The sequence below is a fragment of the Copadichromis virginalis genome, linkage group LG3 (assembly GCF_057382275.1).
Source record: "Copadichromis virginalis isolate Kocher_CV1m ecotype Utaka linkage group LG3, C_Virginalis_male_GT1.1, whole genome shotgun sequence".
In the NCBI taxonomy this organism is placed as follows: Eukaryota; Metazoa; Chordata; class Actinopteri; order Cichliformes; family Cichlidae; genus Copadichromis; species Copadichromis virginalis.
Window position 1 is genome coordinate 58,210,313 of NC_140620.1, and position 16,458 is coordinate 58,226,770.

General features: G+C 57.6%; 5 non-coding genes and 6 pseudogenes across 5 annotated transcripts; all 11 read left to right on the plus strand.

The window, feature by feature from the left end:
• The first annotated feature begins 1,184 nt into the window (after positions 1 to 1,184).
• On the plus strand, positions 1,185 to 1,303 carry LOC146715707 (5S ribosomal RNA; annotated as a pseudogene).
• A 2,289-nt stretch (positions 1,304 to 3,592) lies between these two features.
• Positions 3,593 to 3,711, plus strand: LOC146715708 (5S ribosomal RNA). The gene has a single exon (XR_014919406.1). It is a non-coding gene; the product is annotated as a 5S ribosomal RNA (ribosomal RNA).
• Positions 3,712 to 6,356: 2,645 nt separating this feature from the next.
• Positions 6,357 to 6,475, plus strand: LOC146715709 (5S ribosomal RNA). The gene has a single exon (XR_014919564.1). It is a non-coding gene; the product is annotated as a 5S ribosomal RNA (ribosomal RNA).
• Positions 6,476 to 7,412: 937 nt separating this feature from the next.
• LOC146715710 (5S ribosomal RNA) lies at positions 7,413 to 7,531 on the plus strand (annotated as a pseudogene).
• A 1,102-nt stretch (positions 7,532 to 8,633) lies between these two features.
• On the plus strand, positions 8,634 to 8,752 carry LOC146715711 (5S ribosomal RNA). The gene has a single exon (XR_014919440.1). It is a non-coding gene; the product is annotated as a 5S ribosomal RNA (ribosomal RNA).
• Positions 8,753 to 9,451: 699 nt separating this feature from the next.
• LOC146715712 (5S ribosomal RNA) lies at positions 9,452 to 9,570 on the plus strand (annotated as a pseudogene).
• A 1,572-nt stretch (positions 9,571 to 11,142) lies between these two features.
• LOC146715713 (5S ribosomal RNA) lies at positions 11,143 to 11,261 on the plus strand (annotated as a pseudogene).
• A 1,135-nt stretch (positions 11,262 to 12,396) lies between these two features.
• LOC146715714 (5S ribosomal RNA) lies at positions 12,397 to 12,515 on the plus strand. The gene has a single exon (XR_014919565.1). It is a non-coding gene; the product is annotated as a 5S ribosomal RNA (ribosomal RNA).
• A 699-nt stretch (positions 12,516 to 13,214) lies between these two features.
• LOC146715715 (5S ribosomal RNA) lies at positions 13,215 to 13,333 on the plus strand (annotated as a pseudogene).
• A 1,139-nt stretch (positions 13,334 to 14,472) lies between these two features.
• LOC146715716 (5S ribosomal RNA) lies at positions 14,473 to 14,591 on the plus strand (annotated as a pseudogene).
• Positions 14,592 to 16,081: 1,490 nt separating this feature from the next.
• Positions 16,082 to 16,200, plus strand: LOC146715717 (5S ribosomal RNA). The gene has a single exon (XR_014919678.1). It is a non-coding gene; the product is annotated as a 5S ribosomal RNA (ribosomal RNA).
• Positions 16,201 to 16,458: the final 258 nt, after the last annotated feature.

Sequence of the window (16,458 nt, forward strand, 5' to 3'; positions counted from 1 at the left end):
ACCACACCAGGGCCTGTGGCTGCTGGCTGAGGCCACCTACACCACACCAGGGCATTAGTTGCTATTGAGGCCACTTACACCACACCAGGGCCTGTGGCTGCTGGCTGAGGCCACCTACACCACACCAGGGCCCTTTTGCTGCTGGCTGAGGCCACTTACACCACACCAGGGCCTGTGGCTGCTGGCTGAGGCCACTTACACCACACCAGGGCCTGTGGCTCTTGCTCAGGCCACTCACATCACACCAGGCCCTGCGCTTCTGGCCGAGGCCATCTTCACCAAACCAGGCCCTGTGGTTCTTGCTCAGGCCACTTACACCACACCAGGGCCTGTGGCTCTGGCTTAGGCCACTTACACCACACCAGGGCCTGTGGCTCTTACTCAGGCCACTTACACCACACCAGGGCCTGTGGCACTGGCTGAGGCCACTTAGACCACACCAGGGCCTGTGGCTGCTGGCTGAGGCCACTTACACCACACAAGGGCTTGTGGCTGCTGGCTGAGGCCACCTACACCACACCAGGGCCTGTGGCTGCTGGCTGAGGCCACCTACACCACACCAGGGCCTGTGGCTCTTGCTCAGGCCACTTACAACACACCAGGGCCTGTGGCTCTTGCTCAGGCCACTTACACCACACCAGGGCCTGTGGCACTGGCTGAGGCCACTTACACCACACCAGGGCCTGTGGCTGCTGGCTTAGGCCACCTACACCACACCAGGGCCTTAGTTGCTATTGAGGCCTATTACACCACACAAGGGCCTGTGGCTGCTGGCTGAAGCCACTTACACCACACCAGGGCCTTAGTTGCTATTGAGGCCAATTACACCACACCAGGGTATGTGGCTCTTGCTCAGGCCACTTACACCACACCAGGGCCTTAGTTGCTATTGAGGCCAATTACACCACACCAGGGCCTGTGGCACTGGCTGAGGCCACTTACACCACACCAGGGCCTGTGGCTGCTGGCTGAGGCCATGTACAACACACCAGGCCCTGTGCTGGTTCCTGAGGCCATCTTCAACAATCCAGGGCCTGTGCTGTTGGATAAATGCTAAACTGAGCCTTTGGGTTAGGGTATTATGCAAACATCAAGGTAGGGTTATAGGATTGTCTTCGTAACTTCAGGTACTTGCCACCTAATCACCTGAATCCATAAATTGAGACATTGTGCTGGGGCCAGCAGCTTACGGCCATACCACCCTGAGCACGCCCGACCTCGTCTGATCTCGGAAGCTGAGCAGGGCTGGGCTTGGTTAGTACTTGGATGGGAGACAGCCTGGGAATACCTGGTGCTGTAAGCCTTTCATTTTCATGTCATTGAACCGCTTTTGATCCAGAGAAGGGGTGTATTAAAAGACCAAAAGCAGCTGCCCATTAATGAGGGCACATTAACGACATTGCTTTTGGCTGTTTTCCAATGTCTTGTGCTGCTAGCTGATGCCACCTACACCACACCAGGGCCTGAGTGACCGGCTGGGGCCACTTACACCACATCAGGGCCTGTGGCTCTGGCTGAGGCCACTTACACCACACCAGGGCCTGTGGCTGCTGGCTGAGGCCACTTACACCACACAAGGGCTTGTGGCTGCTGGCTGAGGCCACCTACACCACACCAGGGCCTGTGGCTGCTGGCTCAGGCCACTTACACCACACCAGGGCCTGTGGCTCTTGCTCAGGCCACTCATATCACACCAGGCCCTGTGCTTCTGGCTGAGGCCACTTAGACCACACCAGGGCCTGTGGCTGCTGGCTGAGGCCACTTACACCACACCAGGGCCTGTGGCTGCTGGCTGAGGCCATCTACACCACACCAGGGCCTGTGGCTGCTGGCTGAGGCGACTTACACCACACCAGGGCCCTTTTGCTGCTGGCTGAGGCCACTTACACCACACCAGTGCCTGTGGCTTCTGGCTGAGGCGACTTACACCACACCAGGGCCTGTGGCTGCTGGCTGAGGCCACTTACACCACACCAGGGCCTGTGGCTCTTGCTCGGGCCACTCACATCACACCAGGCCCTGCGCTTCTGGCCGAGGCCATCTTCACCAAACCAGGCCCTGTGGCTCTTGCTCAGGCCACTTACACCACACCAGGGCCTGTGGCTGCTGGCTGAGGCCACCTACACCACACCAGGGCATTAGTTGCTATTGAGGCCAATTACACCACACCAGGGTCTGTGGCTGCTGGCTGAGGCCACTTACACCACACCAGGGCCTGTGGCTCTTGCTCAGGCCACTTACACCACACCAGGGCCTGTGGCTGCTGGCTGAGGCCACTTACACCACACCAGGGCCTGTGGCTGCTGGCTGAGGCCACCTACACCACACCAGGGCCTGTGGCTGCTGGCTGAGGCCACCTACACCACACCAGGGCCTGTGGCTGCTGGCTGAGGCCACTTACACCACACCAGTGCCTGTGGCTTCTGGCTGAGGCGACTTACACCACACCAGGGCCTGTGGCTGCTGGCTGAGGCCACTTACACCACACCAAGGCCTGTGGCTCTTGCTCAGGCCACTCACATCACACCAGGCCCTGCGCTTCTGGCCGAGGCCATCTTCACCAAACCAGGCCCTGTGGCTCTGGCTTAGGCCACTTACACCACACCAGGGCCTGTGGCTGCTGGCTGAGGCCACCTAGACCACACCAGGGCATTAGTTGCTATTGAGGCCAATTACACCACACAAGGGCCTGTGGCTGCTGGCTGAGGCCACCTACACCACACCAGGGCCTGTGGCTGCTGGCTGAGGCCACTTACACCACACCAGGGCCCTTTTGCTGCTGGCTGAGGCCACTTACACCACACCAGTGCCTGTGGCTTCTGGCTGAGGCGACTTACACCACACCAGGGCCTGTGGCTGCTGGCTGAGGCCACTTACACCACACCAGGGCCTGTGGCTGCTGGCTGAGGCCACCTACACCACACCAGGGAATTAGTTGCTATTGAGGCCAATTACACCACACCAGGGTCTGTGGCTCTTGCTCAGGCCACTTACACCACACCAGGGCCTGTGGCTCTTGCTCAGGCCACTTACACCACACCAGGGCCTGTGGCTGCTGGCTGAGGCCACTTACACCACACCAGGGCCTGTGGCTGCTGGCTGAGGCCACCTACACCACACCAGGGCCTGTGGCTGCTGGCTGAGGCCACCTACACCACACCAGGGCCTGTGGCTGCTGGCTGAGGCCACTTACACCACACCAGTGCCTGTGGCTTCTGGCTGAGGCGACTTACACCACACCAGGGCCTGTGGCTGCTGGCTGAGGCCACTTACACCACACCAAGGCCTGTGGCTCTTGCTCAGGCCACTCACATCACACCAGGCCCTGCGCTTCTGGCCGAGGCCATCTTCACCAAACCAGGCCCTGTGCTCCTTGCTGTGGCCATGTACAACACACCAGGCCCTGTGCTGGTTCCTGAGGCCATCTTCAACAATCCAGGGCCTGTGCTGTTGGATAAATGCCAAACTGAGCCTTTGGGTTAGGGTATTATGCAAACATGCAGGTATGGTTATAGCATTGTCTTCGTAACTTCAGGTACTTGCCACCTAATCACTTGAATCCATAAATTGAGACATTGTGCTGGAGCCAGCAGCTTACGGCCATACCACCCTGAGCACGCCCGACCTCGTCTGATCTCGGAAGCTAAGCAGAGCTGGGCTTGGTTAGTACTTGGATGGGAGACTGCCTGGGAATACCTGGTGCTGTAAGCCTTTGATTTTCATGTCATTGAACCGCTTTTGATCCAGAGAAGGGGTGTATTAAAAGACCAAAACCAGCTGCCCATTAATGAGGGCACATTAACGACACTGCTTTTGGCTCTTTTCCAATGTCTTGTGCTGCTAGCTGATGCAACCTACACCACACAAGGGCCTGAGTGACCGGCTGGGGCCACTTACACCACATCAGGGCCTGTGGCTCTGGCTGAGGCCACTTTCACCACACCAGGGCCTGTGGCTGCTGGCTGAGGCCACCTACACCACACCAGGGCATTAGTTGCTATTGAGGCCAATTACACCACACCAGGGTCTGTGGCTCTTGCTCAGGCCACTTACACCACACCAGGGCCTGTGGCTCTTGCTCAGGCCACTTACACCACACCAGGGCCCGTGGCTGCTGGCTGAGGCCACCTACACCACACCAGGGCATTAGTTGCTATTGAGGCCAATTACACCACACCAGGGTCTGTGGCTCTTGCTCAGGCCACTTACACCACACCAGGGCCTGTGGCTCTTGCTCAGGCCACTTACACCACACCAGGGCCTGTGGCACTGGCTGAGGCCACTTACACCACACCAGGGCCTGTGGCTGCTGGCTGAGGCCACTTACACCACACCAGGGCCTGTGGCTGCTGGCTGAGGCCACTTACACCACACCAGGGCCTGTGGCTGGTGGCTGAGGCCACCTACACCACACCAGGGCCTGTGGCTGCTGGCTGAGGCGACTTATACCACACCAGGGCCCTTTTGCTGCTGGCTGAGGCCACTTACACCACACCAGTGCCTGTGGCTTCTGTCTGAGGCGACTTACACCACACCAGGGCCTGTGGCTGCTGGCTGAGGCCAATTACACCACACCAGGGTCTGTGGCTCTTGCTCAGGCCACTTACACCACACCAGGGCCTGTGGCACTGGCTGAGGCCACTTACACCACACCAGGGCCTGTGGCTGCTGGCTGAGGCCACTTACACCACACCAGGGCCTGTGGCTGCTGGCTGAGGCCACTTACACCACACCAGGGCCTGTGGCTGGTGGCTGAGGCCACCTACACCACACCAGGGCCTGTGGCTGCTGGCTGAGGCCACTTACACCACACCAGGGCCCTTTTGCTGCTGGCTGAGGCCACTTACACCACACCAGTGCCTGTGGCTTCTGGCTGAGGCGACTTACACCACACCAGGGCCTGTGGCTGCTGGCTGAGGCCACTTACACCACACCAGGGCCTGTGGCTGCTGGCTGAGGCCACCTACACCACACCAGGGCCTTAGTTGCTATTGAGGCCAATTACACCACACCAGGGTCTGTGGCTCTTGCTCAGGCCACTTACACCACACCAGGGCCTGTGGCTGCTGGCTGAGGCCACCTACACCACACCAGGGCCTTAGTTGCTATTGAGGCCAATTACACCACACAAGGGCCTGTGGCTGCTGGCTGAGGCCACCTACACCACACCAGGGCCTGTGGCTGCTGGCTGAGGCCACTTACACCACACCAGGGCCTGTGGCTGCTGGCTGAGGCCACCTACACCACACCAGGGCCTGTGGCTGCTGGCTGAGGCGACTTATACCACACCAGGGCCCTTTTGCTGCTGGCTGAGGCCACTTACACCACACCAGTGCCTGTGGCTTCTGTCTGAGGCGACTTACACCACACCAGGGCCTGTGGCTGCTGGCTGAGGCCAATTACACCACACCAGGGTCTGTGGCTCTTGCTCAGGCCACTTACACCACACCAGGGCCTGTGGCACTGGCTGAGGCCACTTACACCACACCAGGGCCTGTGGCTGCTGGCTGAGGCCACTTACACCACACCAGGGCCTGTGGCTGCTGGCTGAGGCCACTTACACCACACCAGGGCCTGTGGCTGGTGGCTGAGGCCACCTACACCACACCAGGGCCTGTGGCTGCTGGCTGAGGCCACTTACACCACACCAGGGCCCTTTTGCTGCTGGCTGAGGCCACTTACACCACACCAGTGCCTGTGGCTTCTGGCTGAGGCGACTTACACCACACCAGGGCCTGTGGCTGCTGGCTGAGGCCACTTACACCACACCAGGGCCTGTGGCTGCTGGCTGAGGCCACCTACACCACACCAGGGCCTTAGTTGCTATTGAGGCCAATTACACCACACCAGGGTCTGTGGCTCTTGCTCAGGCCACTTACACCACACCAGGGCCTGTGGCTGCTGGCTGAGGCCACCTACACCACACCAGGGCCTTAGTTGCTATTGAGGCCAATTACACCACACAAGGGCCTGTGGCTGCTGGCTGAGGCCACCTACACCACACCAGGGCCTGTGGCTGCTGGCTGAGGCCACTTACAACACACCAGGGCCTGTGGCTCTTGCTCAGGCCACTCATATCACACCAGGCCCTGTGCTTCTGGCCGAGGCCATCTTCACCAAACCAGGCCCTGTGCTGCTTGCTGTGGCCATGTACAACACACCAGGTCCTGTGCTGGTTCCTGACGCCATCTTCAACAATCCAGGGCCTGTGCTGTTGGATAAATGCCAAACTGAGCCTTTGGGTTAGGGTATTATGCAAACATGCAGGTATGGTTATAGGATTGTCTTCGTAACTTCAGGTACTTGCCACCTAATCACTTGAATCCATAAATTGAGACATTGTGCTGTGGCCAGCAGCTTACGGCCATACCACCCTGAGCACGCCCGACCTCGTCTGATCTCGGAAGCTAAGCAGGGCTGGGCTTGGTTAGTACTTGGATGGGAGACTGCCTGGGAATACCTGGTGCTGTAAGCCTTTCATTTTCATGTCATTGAACCGCTTTTGATCCAGAGAAGGTGTGTATTAAAAGACCAAAAGCAGCTGCCCATTAATGAGGGCACATTAACGACACTGCTTTTGGCTGTTTTCCAATGTCTTGTGCTGCTAGCTGATGCCACCTACACCACACCACGGCCTTATTTGCTGGCTGAGGCCACATACACCAAACCAGGGCCTTAGTTGCTATTGAGGCCACTTACACCACACCAGGGCCTGTGGCTGCTGGCTGAGGCCACCTACACCACACCAGGGCCTTAGTTGCTATTGAGGCCAATTACACCACACCAGGGTCTGTGGCTCTTGCTCAGGCCACTTACACCACACCAGGGCCTGTGGCACTGGCTGAGGCCACTTACACCACACCAGGGCCTGTGGCTGCTGGCTTAGGCCACCTACACCACACCAGGGCCTTAGTTGCTATTGAGGCCAATTACACCACACAAGGGCCTGTGGCTGCTGGCTGAGGCCACCTACACCACACCAGGGCCTGTGGCTGCTGGCTGAGGCCACTTACACCACACCAGTGCCTGTGGCTTCTGGCTGAGGCGACTTACACCACACCAGGGCCTGTGGCTGCTGGCTGAGGCCACTTACACCACACCAAGGCCTGTGGCTCTTGCTCAGGCCACTCACATCACACCAGGCCCTGCGCTTCTGGCCGAGGCCATCTTCACCAAACCAGGCCCTGTGCTCCTTGCTGTGGCCATGTACAACACACCAGGCCCTGTGCTGGTTCCTGAGGCCATCTTCAACAATCCAGGGCCTGTGCTGTTGGATAAATGCCAAACTGAGCCTTTGGGTTAGGGTATTATGCAAACATGCAGGTATGGTTATAGCATTGTCTTCGTAACTTCAGGTACTTGCCACCTAATCACTTGAATCCATAAATTGAGACATTGTGCTGGAGCCAACAGCTTACGGCCATACCACCCTGAGCACGCCCGACCTCGTCTGATATCGGAAGCTAAACAGGGCTGGGCTTGGTTAGTACTTGGATGGGAGACTGCCTGGGAATACCTGGTGCTGTAAGCCTTTGATTTTCATGTCATTGAACCGCTTTTCATCCAGAGAAGGGGTGTATTAAAAGACCAAAAGCAGCTGCCCATTAATGAGGGCACATTAACGACACTGCTTTTGGCTCTTTTCCAATGTCTTGTGCTGCTAGCTGATGCAACCTACACCACACAAGGGCCTGAGTGACCGGCTGGGGCCACTTACACCACATCAGGGCCTGTGGCTCTGGCTGAGGCCACTTTCACCACACCAGGGCCTGTGGCTCTGGCTGAGGCCACTTTCACCACACCAGGGCCTGTGGCTGCTGGCTGAGGCCACCTACACCACACCAGGGCCTGTGGCTGCTGGCTGAGGCCACTTACACCACACCAGGGCCTGTGGCTGGTGGCTGAGGCCACCTACACCACACCAGGGCCTGTGGCTGCTGGCTGAGGCGACTTATACCACACCAGGGCCCTTTTGCTGCTGGCTGAGGCCACTTACACCACACCAGTGCCTGTGGCTTCTGTCTGAGGCGACTTACACCACACCAGGGTCTGTGGCTGCTGGCTGAGGCCAATTACACCACACCAGGGTCTGTGGCTCTTGCTCAGGCCACTTACACCACACCAGGGCCTGTGGCACTGGCTGAGGCCACTTACACCACACCAGGGCCTGTGGCTGCTGGCTGAGGCCACTTACACCACACCAGGGCCTGTGGCTGCTGGCTGAGGCCACTTACACCACACCAGGGCCTGTGGCTGCTGGCTGAGGCCACCTACACCACACCAGGTCCTTAGTTGCTATTGAGGCCAATTACACCACACAAGGGCCTGTGGCTGCTGGCTGAGGCCACCTACACCACACCAGGGCCTGTGGCTGCTGGCTGAGGCCACTTACAACACACCAGGGCCTGTGCTGCTTGCTGTGGCCATGTACAACACATCAGGCCCTGTGCTGGTTCCTGAGGCCATCTTCAACAATCCAGGGCCTGTGCTGTTGGATAAATGCCAAACTGAGCCTTTGGGTTAGGGTATTATGCAAACATGCAGGTATGGTTATAGGATTATCTTCGTAACTTCAGGTACTTGCCACCTAATCACTTGAATCCATAAATTGAGACATTGTGCTGGAGCCAGCAGCTTACGGCCATACCACCCTGAGCACGCCCGACCTCGTCTGATCTCGGAAGCTAAGCAGGGCTGGGCTTGGTTAGTACTTGGATGGGAGACTGCCTGGGAAAACCTGGTGCTGTAAGCCTTTCATTTTCATGTCATTGAACCGCTTTTGATCCAGAGAAGGGGTGTATTAAAAGACCAAAAGCAGCTGCCCATTAATGAGGGTACATTAACGACATTGCTTTTCGCTGTTTTCCAATGTCTTGTGCTGCTAGCTGATGCCACCTACACCAAACCAGGGCCTTAGTTGCTATTGAGGCCAATTACACCACACCAGGGTCTTTGGCTCTTGCTCAGGCCACTTACACCACACCAGGGCCTGTGGCACTGGCTGAGGCCACTTACACCACACCAGGGCCTGTGGCTGCTGGCTGAGGCCACTTACACCACACCAGGGCCTTATTTGCTATTGAGGCCACTTACACCACACCAGGGCCTGTGGCTCTTGCTCAGGCCACTTACACCACACCAGGGCCTGTGGCTCTTGCTCAGGCCACTCACATCACACCAGGCCCTGCGCTTCTGGCCGAGGCCATCTTCACCAAACCAGGCCCTGTGCTGCTATCTGTGGCCATGTACAACACACCAGGCCCTGTGCTGGTTCCTGAGGCCATCTTCAACAATCCAGGGCCTGTGCTGTTGGATAAATGCTAAACTGAGCCTTTGGGTTAGGGTATTATGCAAACATGAAGGTAGGGTTATAGGATTGTCTTCGTAACTTCAGGTACTTGCCACCTAATCACCTGAATCCATAAATTGAGACATTGTGCTGGGGCCAGCAGCTTATGGCCATACCACCCTGAGCACGCCCGACCTCGTCTGATCTCGGAAGCTGAGCAGGGCTGGGCTTGGTTAGTACTTGGATGGGAGACTGCCTGGGAATACCTGGTGCTGTAAGCCTTTCTTTTTCATGTCATTGAACCGCTTTTGATCCAGAGAAGGGGTGTATTAAAAGACCAAAAGCAGCTGCCCATTAATGAGGGCACATTAACGACATTGCTTTTGGCTGTTTTCCAATGTCTTGTGCTGCTAGCTGATGCCACCTACACCACACCAGGGCCTGAGTGACCGGCTGGGGCCACTTACACCACATCAGGGCCTGTGGCTCTGGCTGAGGCCACTTACACCACACCAGGGCCTGTGGCTGCTGGCTGAGGCCACTTACACCACACCAGGGCCTTAGTTGCTATTGAGGCCAATTACACCACACCGTGGTCTGTGGCTCTTGCTCAGGCCACTTACACCACACCAGGGCCTGTGGCACTGGCTGAGGCCACTTACACCACACCAGGGCCTGTGGCTGCTGGCTGAGGCCACTTACACCACACAAGGGCTTGTGGCTGCTGGCTGAGGCCACCTACACCACACCAGGGCCTGTGGCTGCTGGCTGAGGCCACTTACACCACACCAGGGCCTGTGGCTCTTGCTCAGGCCACTTACACCACACCAGGGCCTGTGGCTCTTGCTCAGGCCACTTACACCACACCAGGGCCTGTGGCTCTTGCTCAGGCCACTCATATCACACCAGGCCCTGTGCTTCTGGCTGAGGCCACTTAGACCACACCAGGGCCTGTGGCTGCTGGCTGAGGCCACTTACACCACACCAGGGCCTGTGGCTGCTGGCTGAGGCCATCTACACCACACCAGGGCCTGTGGCTGCTGGCTGAGGCGACTTACACCACACCAGGGCCCTTTTGCTGCTGGCTGAGGCCACTTACACCACACCAGTGCCTGTGGCTTCTGGCTGAGGCGACTTACACCACACCAGGGCCTGTGGCTGCTGGCTGAGGCCACTTACACCACACCAGGGCCTGTGGCTCTTGCTCGGGCCACTCACATCACACCAGGCCCTGCGCTTCTGGCCGAGGCCATCTTCACCAAACCAGGCCCTGTGGCTCTTGCTCAGGCCACTTACACCACACCAGGGCCTGTGGCTCTGGCTTAGGCCACTTACACCACACCAGGGCCTGTGGCACTTGCTCAGGCCACTTACACCACACCAGGGCCTGTGGCTGCTGGCTGAGGCCACTTACACCACACCAGGGCCTGTGGCTCTTACTCAGGCCACTTACACCACACCAGGGCCTGTGGCACTGGCTGAGGCCACTTAGACCACACCAGGGCCTGTGGCTGCTGGCTGAGGCCACTTACACCACACCAGGGCCTGTGGCTGCTGGCTGAGGCCACTTACACCAAACCAGGGCCTGTGGCTGCTTGCTGAGGCCATCTTCACCAAACCAGGCCCTGTGCTGCTTGCTGTGGCCATGTAAAACACACCAGGTCCTGTGCTGGTTCTTGAGGCCATCTTCAACAATCCAGGGCCTGTGCTGTTGGATAAATGCCAAACTGAGCCTTTGGGTTAGGGTATTATGCAAACATGCAGGTATGGTTATAGGATTGTCTTCGTAACTTCAGGTACTTGCCACCTAATCACTTGAATCCATAAATTGAGTCATTGTGCTGGGGCCAGCAGCTTACGGCCATACCACCCTGAGCACACCCGACCTCGTCTGATCTCGGAAGCCAAGCAGGGCTGGGCTTGGTTAGTACTTGGATGGGAGACTCCCTGGGAATACCTTGTACTGTAAGCCTTTGATTTTCATGTCATTGAACCGCTTTTGATCCAGAGAAGGGGTGTATTAAAAGACCAAAAGCAGCTGCCCACTAATGAGGGCACATTAACGACATTGCTTTTGGCTCTTTTCCAATGTCTTGTGCTGCTAGCTGATGCCACCTACACCACACCAGGGCCTGAGTGACCGGCTGGGGCCACTTACACCACATCAGGGCCTGTGGCTCTGGCTGAGGCCACTTACACCACACCAGGGCCTGTGGCTGCTGGCTGAGGCCACCTACACCACACCAGGGCCTTAGTTGCTATTGAGGCCAATTACACCACACCAGGGTCTGTGGCTCTTGCTCAGGCCACTTACACCACACCAGGCCTGTGGCACTTGCTCAGGCCACTTACACCACACCAGGGCCTGTGGCTGCTGGCTGAGGCCACTTACACCACACCAGGGCCTGTGGCTGCTGGCTGAGGCCACCTACACCACACCAGGGCATTAGTTGCTATTGAGGCCAATTACACCACACCAGGGTCTGTGGCTCTTGCTCAGGCCACTTACACCACACCAGGGCCTGTGGCTCTTGCTCAGGCCACTTACACCACACCAGGGCCTGTGGCTGCTGGCTGAGGCCACTTACACCACACCAGGGCCTGTGGCTGCTGGCTGAGGCCACCTACACCACACCAGGGCCTGTGGCTGCTGGCTGAGGCCACCTACACCACACCAGGGCCTGTGGCTGCTGGCTGAGGCCACTTACACCACACCAGTGCCTGTGGCTTCTGGCTGAGGCGACTTACACCACACCAGGGCCTGTGGCTGCTGGCTGAGGCCACTTACACCACACCAAGGCCTGTGGCTCTTGCTCAGGCCACTCACATCACACCAGGCCCTGCGCTTCTGGCCGAGGCCATCTTCACCAAACCAGGCCCTGTGCTCCTTGCTGTGGCCATGTACAACACACCAGGCCCTGTGCTGGTTCCTGAGGCCATCTTCAACAATCCAGGGCCTGTGCTGTTGGATAAATGCCAAACTGAGCCTTTGGGTTAGGGTATTATGCAAACATGCAGGTATGGTTATAGCATTGTCTTCGTAACTTCAGGTACTTGCCACCTAATCACTTGAATCCATAAATTGAGACATTGTGCTGGGGCCAGCAGCTTACGGCCATACCACCCTGAGCACGCCCGACCTCGTCTGATCTCGGAAGCTAAGCAGGGCTGGGCTTGGTTAGTACTTGGATGGGAGACTGCCTGGGAATACCTGGTGCTGTAAGCCTTTGATTTTCATGTCATTGAACCGCTTTTGATCCAGAGAAGGGGTGTATTAAAAGACCAGAAGCAGCTCCCCATTAATGAGGGCACATTAACGACATTGCTTTTGGCTGTTTTCCAATGTCTTGTGCTGCTAGCTGATGCCACCTACACCACACCAGGGCCTTAGTTGCTATTGAGGCCAATTACACCACACCAGGGTCTTTGGCTCTTGCTCAGGCCACTTACACCACACCAGGGCCTGTGGCACTGGCTGAGGCCACTTACACCACACCAGGGCCTGTGGCTGCTGGCTGAGGCCACTTACACCACACCAGGGCCTTATTTGCTATTGAGGCCACTTACACCACACCAGGGCCTGTGGCTCTTGCTCAGGCCACTTACACCACACCAGGGCCTGTGGCTCTTGCTCAGGCCACTCACATCACACCAGGCCCTGCGCTTCTGGCCGAGGCCATCTTCACCAAACCAGGCCCTGTGCTGCTATCTGTGGCCATGTACAACACACCAGGCCCTGTGCTGGTTCCTGAGGCCATCTTCAACAATCCAGGGCCTGTGCTGTTGGATAAATGCTAAACTGAGCCTTTGGGTTAGGGTATTATGCAAACATGAAGGTAGGGTTATAGGATTGTCTTCGTAACTTCAGGTACTTGCCACCTAATCACCTGAATCCATAAATTGAGACATTGTGCTGAGGCCAGCAGCTTATGGCCATACCACCCTGAGCACGCCCGACCTCGTCTGATCTCAGAAGCTGAGCAGGGCTGGGCTTGGTTAGTACTTGGATGGGAGACTGCCTGGGAATACCTGGTGCTGTAAGCCTTTCATTTTCATGTCATTGAACCGCTTTTGATCCAGAGAAGGGGTGTATTAAAAGACCAAAAGCAGCTGCCCATTAATGAGGGCACATTAACGACATTGCTTTTGGCTGTTTTCCAATGTCTTGTGCTGTTAGCTGATGCCACCTACACCACACCAGGGCCTGAGTGACCGGCTGGGGCCACTTACACCACATCAGGGCCTGTGGCTCTGGCTGAGGCCACTTACACCACACCAGGGCCTGTGGCTGCTGGCTGAGGCCACTTACACCACACCAGGGCCTTAGTTGCTATTGAGGCCAATTACACCACACCATGGTCTGTGGCTCTTGCTCAGGCCACTTACACCACACCAGGGCCTGTGGCACTGGCTGAGGCCACTTACACCACACCAGGGCCTGTGGCTGCTGGCTGAGGCCACTTACACCACACCAGTGCCTGTGGCTTCTGTCTGAGGCGACTTACACCACACCAGGGCCTGTGGCTGCTGGCTGAGGCCAATTACACCACACCAGGGTCTGTGGCTCTTGCTCAGGCCACTTACACCACACCAGGGCCTGTGGCACTGGCTGAGGCCACTTACACCACACCAGGGCCTGTGGCTGCTGGCTGAGGCCACTTACACCACACCAGGGCCTGTGGCTGCTGGCTGAGGCCACCTACACCACACCAGGGCCTGTGGCTGCTGGCTGAGGCCACTTACACCACACCAGGGCCCTTTTGCTGCTGGCTGAGGCCACTTACACCACACCAGTGCCTGTGGCTTCTGGCTGAGGCGACTTACACCACACCAGGGCCTGTGGCTGCTGGCTGAGGCCACTTACACCACACCAAGGCCTGTGGCTCTTGCTCAGGCCACTCACATCACACCAGGCCCTGCGCTTCTGGCCGAGGCCATCTTCACCAAACCAGGCCCTGTGCTGCTTGCTGTGGCCATGTACAACACACCAGGCCCTGTGCTGGTTCCTGAGGCCATCTTCAACAATCCAGGGCCTGTGCTGTTGGATAAATGCCAAACTGAGCCTTTGGGTTAGGGTATTATGCAAACATGCAGGTATGGTTATAGGATTGTTTTCGTAACTTCAGGTACTTGCCACCTAATCACTTGAATCCATAAATTGAGACATTGTGCTGGGGCCAGCAGCTTACGGCCATACCACCCTGAGCAGGCCCGACCTCGTCTGATCTCGGAAACTAAGCAGGGCTGGGCTTGGTTAGTACTTGGATGGGAGACTGCCTGGGAATACCTGGTGCTGTAAGCCTTTCATTTTCATGTCATTGAACCGCTTTTGATCCAGAGAAGGGGTGTATTAAAAGACCAAAAGCAGCTGCCCATTAATGAGGGCACATTAACGACACTGCTTTTGGCTGTTTTCCAATGTCTTGTGCTGCTAGCTGATGCCACCTACACCACACCAGGGCCTGAGTGACCGGCTGGGGCCACTTACACCACATCAGGGCCTGTGGCTCTGGCTGAGGCCACTTACACCACACCAGGGCCTGTGGCTGCTGGCTGAGGCCAGTTACACCACACCAGAGCCTGTGGCTGCTGGCTGAAGCCACTTACACCACACCAGGGCCTTAGTTGCTATTGAGGCCAATTACACCACACCAGGGTATGTGGCTCTTGCTCAGGCCACTTACACCACACCAGGGCCTTAGTTGCTATTGAGGCCAATTACACCACACCAGGGCCTGTGGCACTGGCTGAGGCCACTTACACCACACCAGGGCCTGTGGCTGCTGGCTGAGGCCACTTACACCACACCAGTGCCTGTGGCTTCTGGCTGAGGCCACTTACACCACACCAGGGCCTGTGGCTGCTGGCTGAGGCCACTTACACCACACCAGGGCCTGTGGCTCTTGCTCAGGCCACTCACATCACACCAGGCCCTGCGCTTCTGGCCGAGGCCATCTTCACCAAACCAGGCCCTGTGGTTCTTGCTCAGGCCACTTACACCACACCAGGGCCTTATTTGCTATTGAGGCCACTTACACCACACCAGGGCCTGTGGCACTTGCTCAGGCCACTTACACCACACCAGGGCCTGTGGCACTTGCTCAGGCCACTTACACCACACCAGGGCCTGTGGCTGCTGGCTGAGGCCACCTACACCACACCAGGGCCTGTGGCTCTTGCTCAGGCCACTTACACCACACCAGGGCCTGTGGCACTGGCTGAGGCCACTTAGACCACACCAGGGCCTGTGGCTGCTGGCTGAGGCCACTCACACCACACCAGGGCCTGTGGCTGCTGGCTGAGGCCACCTACACCACACCAGGGCCTGTGGCTGCTGGCTGAGGCGACTTACACCACACCAGGGCCCTTTTGCTGCTGGCTGAGGCCACTTACACCACACCAGTGCCTGTGGCTTCTGGCTGAGGCGACTTACACCACACCAGGGCCTGTGGCTGCTGGCTGAGGCCACTTACACCACACCAAGGCCTGTGGCTCTTGCTCAGGCCACTCACATCACACCAGGCCCTGCGCTTCTGGCCGAGGCCATCTTCACCAAACCAGGCCCTGTGCTGCTTGCTGTGGCCATGTACAACACACCAGGCCCTGTGCTGGTTCCTGAGGCCATCTTCAACAATCCAGGGCCTGTGCTGTTGGATAAATGCCAAACTGAGCCTTTGGGTTAGGGTATTATGCAAACATGCAGGTATGGTTATAGGATTGTCTTCGTAACTTCAGGTACTTGCCACCTAATCACTTGAATCCATAAATTGAGACATTGTGCTGGGGCCAGCAGCTTACGGCCATACCACCCTGAGCACGCCCGACCTCGTCTGATCTCGGAAGCTAAGCAGGGCTGGGCTTGGTTAGTACTTGGATGGGAGACTACCTGGGAATACCTGGTGCTGTAAGCCTTTCATTTTCATGTCATTGAACCGCTTTTGATCCAGAGAAGGGGTGTATTAAAAGACCAAAAGCAGCTGCCCATTAATGAGGGCACATTAACGACACTGCTTTTGGCTGTTTTCCAATGTCTTGTGCTGCTAGCTGATGCCACCTACACCACACCAGGGCCTGAGTGACCGGCTGGGGCCACTTACACCACATCAGGGCCTGTGGCTCTTGCTCAGGCCACTTACACAACACCAGGGCCTGTGGCTCTTGCTGAGGCC